At 30.3% G+C, this 9,488-nt stretch overlaps 1 protein-coding gene across 6 annotated transcripts in view; it reads right to left on the bottom strand.

Moving 5' to 3' along the window:
• LOC123006926 (homeobox protein abdominal-A homolog) overlaps positions 1-9,488 on the bottom strand; it is a 124,134-nt gene that overhangs the window by 93,798 nt on the left and 20,848 nt on the right. Inside the window, exon 1 of one of the 6 annotated variants that reach the window (XM_044401857.1) lies at positions 1,688-1,738. The exons of the other annotated variants lie outside the window; for them this stretch is intronic. The gene's annotated coding sequence lies outside the window, so the exon portion shown is untranslated. Of the gene's footprint in view, positions 1-1,687; positions 1,739-9,488 lie in introns of those variants that run through there. 6 annotated transcript variants of the gene reach the window in all.

Here is a 9,488-nt window from a genome sequence, read left to right as displayed (position 1 = left end):
AGTTTTCACAAATAAATTCCAGTAAATTATTTCCACTTATTAAAAAATATATATAGGTACATATTTTGCAACAAGCAAGTTTGAAAACATATTTCTTATATAATTTGAAATAATTGTTTTCCTTCAAAATAAAATCTTTTAATTTTTAAAATAACAAATTTAAAATGTTACCAACCGATAAAAGTAAAACGTAATCCAGCAATACATGCCCATTTCTCTAATTAAAAAAAAACTTACCTACATTTCGTGCATTTGTTTCAATTTATATAAAACCTTTTTTTATATTCTGTTGTCTAAATAAATTATCATGTAGGTATATTATTTATTGTATTTTTAATCAAAAATATAAAATACAAGCAAAGTAACTTTTAAAAGTTGCTTCCGAAAAAAAAAATTAGTGTTCGTCGCAAGGTAAGTAAAACAAAAATCTTATCTCAAAAGCTCTCTTTATCTTCTCAAGCCTAACATTTTGATCAAACCAGCTCCTATGCTTGGCTCCTAATTTCCATAAAACATTATCGCCAAATAAATAAACATTACAAACCACTTAAAAATAAATAATTTGGTTATTCACCGTCAGATATTCCTGTCTGAACGCAAGAAAAATAAATTAAAAACAAGTCACGCAAATTTTGAAGAAATCTTCAGAGTGCCAGACATAGGTATAAACATTGGAATTTTTAATTAAGACAAGTAAAGGCGTGTTACTAATAATAATTTAAAAATATGTATCTTCTTCTTTGATAAAATCTAACATCTAAATAACTTCGATTGCACGGGACATTAATTCAATTTAAAGTGTTTGCATATTTATGGCAGCTAATAAATGAGTAATTTCCATGATAATTGCACGGTTTACTCATTAAGTGATATCCATATTAGCGGGTATTAATTAACTTCGTTTAATTATGAATTATAACCGATTTTCGGCTTTACTCAGAGTTCGGTTTTGTTAGGAATGTTCCAACAATTTTTCTTTTAGTCTATGAATTATTTAAGAGCAGCCTAAAAAAGTAATCGATTCATGGAAACAAATCCAAATAAAGTCGTTATTTCATTGCTTTCAACACGTGGATTTGTTATAGCTTCCGCCGGCGATTTAATAAAGTCAGCACAGTAATTATTGAGTTTAATTAATTAGTTAATCGATTCGTTGACTATTGAATGTTAATAAATTTCACAAATACGGTCCGTAATTACGTTTAATTAGTGAAGTTTTGTAATTGGAGTATTTGGAACAAGAATGAGGCACATAAAGGAAAGCAAATCCGCTGTTCCGGTAAATATGGCCTAAATTTTCCCGAAGGGAACAGACCTTTGTAAAATGAAAGATTCTATTGTCTGTAAACATAATTCTGCGGAACCCACAATATCCGATATTGCCTTTGTTTCAGTTTCATTTCAAACGTTCTTATCTAAAATTAGAAAATTAGACACGGTGATAAGACGTAATTAAAAATCGGATGAGTGGAACCAGTCGTAAAATAAATAAATATTTTTTTCAAGATTTCGCTTTGAATAAAAAAAAAAACTTTATTCGAGGCAAAGTTTTTATTTGGGCTTAGAGTTGATATGCGAGCTTAGGAAGTCCAATTCAATTTTCCAAAGTACACACGGTGTAAAATAAACTCGTCCAATTTATGAAACAGCAAATAGTGTTGAGAAAATCGTCAAATATTCAGCTTACCCGGAACATTGTCCGCAAACCACACAAAGTACCTTTTCTCTGAAAGAAACGACAACGTACTACGGAAAAAGAGCGCCGTTTGCTGTTTTATACGTTTTTGAAATTATTATATTAATCCTTATCAGTGATTTGATAAGTGATTTATAGAGGACTAAGGACTTAAACAAGCGTGGAAATTGTTCATTGTGTTACTCCTTTCGAACAATCGGTTTTAATCGTAACCACAATTAAAAATTCGTGATAAAATCATTTATTGCCAAGCCGTTATGATTGCTTCTATTGTAAGAACGAAACAGTTATTTCTTACTCAAGTACCTGTTTCGATTAATTTCAAACTACATCAATCAAAATTTATCAAACGATATTAAATAAGAGGCAGAATTCTCTCTGTGTTTCATTTCCACCCTTCTCCTCCAAAAAACCCACCACTGCTTCCATCTACCGACTCCTGAAGACATTAGTAAAAAGAATTAGTAATACTTAATTGGAAATAAAAGTACAGTTGGCACACCCATTGGTCCATGATGGCTACCGCTCCAAAGTGTCAAACGTCGTAATTTAAGACCTGAATGTTGTTGGCCATGGACTAAGTGGCTCCAATCAGAAAACAGGTACGAAGCAGCTTAACAAATAAAGGACAGAAAATACAACACCAGAGGATCGTAGAGGGGGAAAGAAAACCCTTTTTATTCGAATTTTAACCCGACTTAAACTTGTCTAAATTTTATCTAAATAGGTTTTCTGCCACTTGTCTTAAGCTAGATTTAAATCAGTCTTTGATTTATGGCCTGTTTTCGAAATTAATTTCAATTTAAGTTATTTGAGATCAATTAATTAATTTAAAAAAATATTAAAGATTAGAGATTATTCGTTAAAAATATTTTTGTAATTTTCATAAAGCAAAACAATATTTTTATTTTGAATGAGTCGTTACCTCTATCGGCTGGAAGTGAAACTTCAGTCAGTCGATAAAGTGTAGGAGTCGGAATTGCTGTCAGAGGAGCATGCGTTTCGGGCTGGAGGGACCTTTCAAATTCAGAAACATGTGACATGGTGTAACGTGTCTGAATAAATAAATAGACAAGAAATTGTCAACAGATATGTTCGCCTGTTATAACTTTGTAAACTTTTTTCTAAAACAAATTGGAATTTCTGCCCGAATGTTTGGAATTAAAAATGCATAATTTATGTCGAATAAAATAGTTAATTAAAATGGATTCTGCCTTAATTTGAATTAAATAGTTTAGAAAAAAGCTGTACGACTATAATATCTACGGTTTTATTAGCATTAAATGCATTTCTGCATTAATTTGAATACAAAAAAGTAATATTATTTATGAATAGTGCATAAATAAGAGGTCTATCGTTTATTTCGACTAAACAATCATCTTTTTTGGCTACCATTAATTTTTTTTTTTCTTACATGAAAAAACATAGGTAATTGAATAACTACTTATACCTACCTAATGTACCTAGTACCTAGTTCAAGCTATAATGCTATTAAGACTCGTTCACAACATAAAAAGCTTTTTGAAATTTTTATAATACCTAAATATTTTCTTTAATGTTTAATATACACTTAAACAATAAAAACCATTGTTAAAAATAAAAATTACACAAGGTGTTTCGTTTTTATTGTTACAAATTTAAACAGGTGATAAAATATTTAAAAGTTTGGTATAAATAAGGTGTATTAAAAAATTCTATGTAAGAAAGCTACACCCCCAAAAAGAAAGAAATTTTTAAATAGATTTTTTGTAGTAGATCTTAAAATTACAAAATTTTGTTCAACCTTTAGGTATAAGTACATCTAAACAAATTCAAAAATCACTTTTTTTAAAGTTGGAATGAGCTTGCTACAAATCAAAAAAACAAGCATGTAAAACTAAAAAAAGTTTATACAGGGTGAATATAAAATATGAAACCAAGCGTTATTTTTAAAATCATTTGCCTCCAGAAAATGGCTATTTATGTATCAAGTAGGTACGCAAAATAGAGTTTTAGGGGACGAATCGTAATTAATGACGAGGCGACGTAGGAGCCGAGTCTTTAATGAGAAGAGTCACCTAAAACCTTTTGCGTAAGTGATGCATACTAGATTTTTTTGTTAAAGCTCCCAAAACACGAATTCACACCTCTTACTAATTAAAAAAATTTCGTTACCATAGCAACCAATTTTATTTTTTAGTCCGCAAAAACTGTTTTTGGGGACTTAATACCTAAAATAACCGTTTTGTGTACTATTTTATTGAGTCCGGAAAAGACTCATTTTAGGGACTCAAATGAGTCCCTAAAACAGCTGTTTTCGGGAGCTTATACAAAAAAAAATTATAATACGAATAATACGAATTAAGGTAATATAAAAAATGTGATCATATTTTAAGAACGAAATTTTGTTTTGTTTTTGAGTTATGCCAATTTTTCTTCAAAATCGCAATTTATGTAAAAAAAATTTTTTTAGTTAAATGTAAAGTAGATTTAATTCTAATCCTTAGATTATAACCTTCATGAGAAAAATGGTTTTATAATGGGTTGTCTTTTAAAATAATATTTTTTTACAGAACTCAAAAACAAACAACCCCTTCAAAATTTCAAAAAGCACTACCCCTTTTGTGATACTTCAAATGAACGGTAGGTTATTTTTTTTACTATTAGTTATTATTTAGCATAACCTATCATATCCTAAAATTAAGCGTAGATATACCTAAGTTAAGACTCACATATACAGGGCGATTCAGATAAGATAATGAGCCTGACGATCTGGCGATGCAACCCAAAAAACAAATTTCATTTACGCCCTTGATCCAATTTCAATTAGGATTTGCAAGTTCAATCCAAGTTATCATCTTGTGTCACTCTGACATCAGTGCAGAAAACGATTTTTAGTGCCATTCAGTTCTCGCGGAATGATAGAGAAGTCTTTTCGGTGTAAACCCAATACAAAATGTATGAAACAATGAAACATTAAAGGTAGGCAAACAGTTTTTTTATAAACCATAAATTGCTTGTCAAAGCACTGTCAGAGCAACATAAGATAACTTGGATTGCAAATGCAAATCGTAATTAAAATTAGATCAAGTATAATTAAAAAAAAATAATAAAAAAAATCTCAATTTCAACAAATTAATCTTTTACTCGCTCTATTTTTTGAGGTCTGCAATTTCTTATCTTCGATGCAATTTACCCAAACCATCATAACCCGTCACTCGTTGAATCATTTATTTAAAAAAACCCTCTTTTAAAATTGATGTCTCAATTTCTGAATTTTTGCTCAACTTCAAGCCCACATTTTGTCAATAAATTCCCCAGAAATACGCTTCATCTACCCTTCCTTATTCTCGAAATGTCATCATCATGTAGGTCATGCTCTCTGCAAGATATCTAGATTTCTTATAATTCTATCGAACAGCTAACAAGATTAGGTACTTATACCATAGTGATTTCGTTTTATCTTTCGCTCGTATAAAACTTTGTAAATAAGAGAGGTGGTATCAAGCCAGGAAATTTCATTTATACTGAACTCCTGATACCAATCCCGTTTCATCCCTTCAACTCTTTTCTTTTAAGGAGGAATTTTGCCGATAATTAAGGTTGCTTTTCTAAATTCAATAATGCAAGAGGTGGATTTTTAAAGGTTTCAAGTCCGCCATTTCAGACATGTTCAGGTGAATAAATCGCTATATCGTCCCCACTCATCCGAGAAAGCACTCTTAAAACCACATGTAAAACGGATAAACTCCCTCCTGAAATGAGCTGGGCTTACCTAAATCCAAGGAATGTAAAAAGAGGAAAAAATGTTTAAATAAAAGAAATACGGTTTCAGCGCTACGCCATTTTGAAAAAAATACGGTTTTATGTACTTTTTTAATCCTTATCCGACGACACAATTCTACTATGCCAATGTAGCATCGTGAAATTTTATCCAACATAATATTTTATTCCGCTGCAACGAGTTCCAGACTATTTAATCAAGAATTTTATATTGTACAATTTTATTTCATATGGAAACAAATAAAAACTTAAATTTCTAACATACGAAGAATTCCAAATTGGATTTTGCTTAATTGGACAACTTAATACCATCAAAAGACTGAGTTTTTTCTCTTTGCATCTGAAACCTGTCTTGTTTAATTTCTCGGGACATTACCCCGAAATCTGTTTACCCTTTTCCCATTTTTTATCAAGCGGAACGCAACCACCCGATAAAAAATCTCCGACTCGAATCGAAAACAAATAAGCGTGACTTCTCGCAGACACGAAAACTAAAAATATTCACCGAAAAAATTAATTTTGTGAAAACGGTCAAGCTGGTAATAAAAGCTCTTCCGCTGTTTGTAAAAGAAATTAAGGGACAAAAAAGTGTACCGTTAGGTCGAGCCAATATTGTGGAAGGTCATTACCCAGCCCTTTGTCCCTTTAAAGGCTTAAAGTGTGTCCCGTTACGTAATGTTACGCGTGTTTTTATTACGAAAACATGACACTGACTGTAAAATAGGCAATAAAACATGTCGAGCAGACTAGATCCCGTTATACTTCTAACTTTAACCCAAGTAATTTTGGGAAGTTAGTTTCGTGAACAAGCCTCGAAAGTGCATGTGGTGCTTGCTTTGAATAAATTCGATTCGAAATTAAACGTTTTTGGATAAATTCCGAAGTGTGATAATTTGATACGTGGAATCCATTTTGTTGGAATAAGTCATGAATTTTAAATTGAGAGTAGAGTCGCGGGTTAACTAATAAGTCTGGTGGGAATCTAATGGAATTTCTGGTTTCAGTTAAATCGTGAGATGGTTAATTTGTTCCGGATTTGACTGCTTCTAATTGAAATTGTTATGCTACTTTGTCTGAATGCTTGAAATTAACACAGAACCGAAATTTTAGACACAAACTTTCAGTATTATTATTAATTCATTAAAAAAGAGTGATGCAAGCAGTAAACGGTAAGTGAAAACCAGTTTCAACCGTATCTTAATTGTAATCAGATATTTATACAGTAAAAAATTGGAATTTAAATAGAAAAGAAGAAATACTTCTTCTTCTTTATGTAGTTACGAGTAGATCAAATATAAAACAATATGGCACTGGCTTTAGAGAAAAATGTCGGTTTTATCTACCTCTTGTATAAAAATACTTTTGAAATATCAAATTCAAATAAATCGTAAGCACCACAGATATACCTACTTTTTAACCTAAACCTAATACCGCCGCCAAACACCAACTGATAGATAAATTAATTATTTTTCAATGCGTTTCACGTATGCATATTTAAAAATTTCTTCACATTTTCACATTCTCTTAAGCATCAATTGTTTACAAATTCAAAATTTTAATTTAAAAATGCGTAAAAGCCAATAACAAAAACAGTTTGTCAGTTTACCTACTCGTGTAATTTTAAGTTGTTTTATTTATAATTTCAAAATAATTTGTATCAAACTACATATGTATGTAATTTTTTAAAAAACAAAATGCAAACGCAATTATTTTATTTTCCCACTTTGTGTATGCAAAAGCTACATTTCGCCAATAAAAAATAATTGTCTGAAAGTCGTATAAAGCTTTATCATGATTTCTCAGAGAATTGCACACTATTTAAAATAAAAAACTTCCGCTAGGTACTAGTTTACTTAAAGCTTTCAACCATAAAAACAATAATAATTTTATTTAAATAAGGTAAAAAAAAATATTTTTTTGATAAATAAAAAAATTCACCTATACAGCCAAGAATGTTTTATTTATTATTTATTATAATAAATTCAGTATCTTTTAGATCTGCCAATAATAATAAATTACTGACTAATTTGCAAAGTCAAACTATCCAAAATTTTCTATTTTTTTAACAAAATCTAGTTTCCTGAAATATTTTGTATCACTGTCCCCGGATTAAGTTTCCAAGAAAAAAAAAATATCTTTGATTTTACGCCAAAACTGCAAATGAAAAACATTTTTTGCTTTACCTGAAACGAGCAAATCTGTAATTAAAACTTCATTATTCTAACTCAGTAGAAAGAAAAATTAATTTTTCTCTTGATTTTGGCCTTAGAATAATTTTTATCTGCTTTTTAAATCCCATCACATTGGAGGTTTTATTTTTTTGACAAATGAGTTTACGCAAGTTAAATAACAAAAATTTTTGTGAAAAACATAATTTTAATACATGGCAACTCAAAAAAACAGCTTTAAGGTAGGAAACAAAGTCATTTCTAACAAAAATTATTACTATTCAATTAATAAATTAATTGGCAAACTGACATAGTTGTCAAATAAATTAAACCGCCAATGTGATAGGATTTAAACAGCAGAGAAAAATTAAATCCAAACTCAAAAAAATTAACTTTTCATTTCACTGAATCAGAATAATAAAGTTTAATAAAGTTATAATTACAGATTTGCTCGTTTGGGATGAAGCAAAAAATGTTTTTCCTTTGCAGTTTTAGCGTGAGATCAAAGATAAAAAAAAATTTCGCTTGTAAACCCAATCCGGGGACATACTGTAGATACAAGTCAAGTCATGTAGGTATAAACTGAAAAGTTTAAAATTTTGATTAGTCTTAACATAAATCCGAAATAAGTATTTCAAAAATTATTTGTCGTAGATAAAAAATTAAAGCTTATCAAATTTATCACATTTGGGCGTTTTTAAGTGTACCTTGTAAAATTGAGCAATTTTGAACAGTTATGAAAAAAGTAAAAGAAAAATGCTAGTGAGAATGAAACCCCTGTATATTGTTATTCACACATTAGTCATTAATTTTTTATTTAAACAAGTTCACAAATAAACAGCTTCATATGCAGAATTGATCAAAACCTTAACCTTACATTCTAAGCAAAATTATTTTAAATCTACTTAGTAGGTAGTGTTGTTCTAAACAGATACACTGTTCAATTATTTTTTCAAAATTAGTAAACAATTGTGTAACAGGTGACTTATCTTTATTACTCAAGAAAGTAAACAAAATATGAATCATTCGGCAGCACAATACTGTAGTAAAATAAGTGACTTTATTTACTCCAACAAAGTATACAAACAAATACTTTTGTAAAGTCTCATTCAAAAAATACAATTAAAAATGATATTCTTCCGTATAGGTAAAAAACCAATTGAAAATCGCAATAAACATGCATATGGTAGTACAGATATTGTTTCAGAAATCGTTATGGCCTATGATGTGCATCTATAAATATTTAAGACTGCTTCCGTCTCGTCTCCCGTCACAAAAATCGTCAATTTACATTCCAAACATCTCGTTGTTTATTAAACATGTTAACGATACCACGTGACTAGGGCTGAAACCGTTTACAAAGCCACGGTTGGCCCTCAATGACTTTAAAACATTACCGAAGCTTCCAGGACGAAATGACACTTCTTGGTGATAACGAAAAATCAACCTTAAGAATCCCAAAACTGAACACTCCTCCTGTGCATTTTCCTGCTCCCTGCAGTATTGACTTGAAGATCGCGCATGCGAAACTTTCTAAATATTTACTCGATTCTAAAAACATTCACATCCTAAACTCCCATCAAAGTAAATGACTCTCTTCACCCTCAAGCCCTGCCACTTAGAATGTGACGCGACAAAACACTTTGAACTTTGAAATTGGAGGCAAAATTAACTTTCGTTAGTGTATCTCCTTTAAGTACTCGAGACAAGACATTTCGAGTGGAAGGAAAAATGGGCATTAACCCGGAAAATTTTAAATAATTGGAGTATTAAGGCGGAAAATGTAAGATAATGTCGAGGTTTATGGGCCGGTCGGAAATGGAAAAATCATCGGAAGAAAAACAGTTTCACACATGTGGAAA

This window comes from Tribolium madens, unplaced genomic scaffold (genome assembly GCF_015345945.1).
Source record: "Tribolium madens isolate multiple individuals breed KSU strain unplaced genomic scaffold, Tmad_KSU_1.1 Scaffold_3;HRSCAF=73;Tcas5.2_LG2, whole genome shotgun sequence".
In the NCBI taxonomy this organism is placed as follows: Eukaryota; Metazoa; Arthropoda; class Insecta; order Coleoptera; family Tenebrionidae; genus Tribolium; species Tribolium madens.
The sequence above is the reverse complement of the archived record's forward strand: the minus strand, read 5'-3'. Positions and strand labels throughout refer to the sequence as shown.